Raw genomic sequence first — 1,091 nt, 5'->3', positions numbered from 1 at the left:
AGCATCTTCGCCGGATGCCCTCAGCTTGCTCCTAGAAGGCACACTGGATGAAGGTCAATGACAGCAGGACAGAAGAAGGTCTCATGGAGAGGTGGCAGCCCAGAGAACATGGCATTCCTTCCTTCCTCCTGCCCTGAGCTGAGGTTCTGCTGACCCTTAACCCAATCCTCACACTTGCTCCTTGTGAATCATTCTCTGGCCCTCCTCCAGCCCTGAAGCGAGATTTAATGAGATGCCACTTGTGCTTCCATTCAGTGATGTTCCGGTTTTCCAATTCATCCCAGTGGGTGAAGAACGTGTCCTCTCCTTCCTCACTGCGTTGGGAACATCTTTTGGAGCGACTGGTGCCCTCCTTATTCCGCCACGCACCCTCTGTCCCTGACACAGTATTCACTGAACTGCTATACGTATTGGAATTTGGCAAATCAAGAATGTTTTGGAAACTTCAATTTCTTGGCTAATTAGACATAAAATTAGGAAAGTGGTTGAATGACAAATATTAAACTCAGAGTCCTCCTCAAACTGTATAATAATGTGTAGAGCAGCGGGATTCTTTATTCCCTTCCTCTGAAAATATAATTATAGTGTGAGAAATGACTAGAAGAATCATCCACTCCATTCTCCACTGCCTCCAGGTAGTTTATATTAAATTATCTCAGGCAGATGAAAATCTATTCTCCTTTTTTATTTCCAAAAATGAGGTTGTAATTCTACCATTCTAGTATGAAAAAAAAAGGTTTCTGTTAAGCACTTTGACCTTACTTCTTCTCTAAAGCATACTTGGTGTATTTTAAGTTGAGGCAGAATTAGTGGAATATGATTCTTTTTGCTATAGTTTCACAAGTTATATATAGATATAAATGTAACATATAGAAATGTAATAGAAAAGTAGCCATATGCATGAGTATATAATATATTTAGTTAGTTTAAATATAATATTAATATAGCTAGTTTAAATTTTAACATCTTAGCATTTGTTTTTGACCCACTTTTAATGTGTTATAGTTTGTGTTATTTTCTTCTTTCCTTTTGATTGGGTTTTTGTGTGTTTTATTTGGTTGTTATTTGGGGGGGATGTTGTATGATTTTCT

This window comes from Echinops telfairi, unplaced genomic scaffold (assembly GCF_000313985.2).
Source record: "Echinops telfairi isolate 266 unplaced genomic scaffold, ASM31398v2 ScPeMD7_1;HRSCAF=3_0, whole genome shotgun sequence".
NCBI classification, from domain to species: Eukaryota; Metazoa; Chordata; class Mammalia; order Afrosoricida; family Tenrecidae; genus Echinops; species Echinops telfairi.
The sequence above is the reverse complement of the archived record's forward strand: the minus strand, read 5'-3'. Positions refer to the sequence as shown.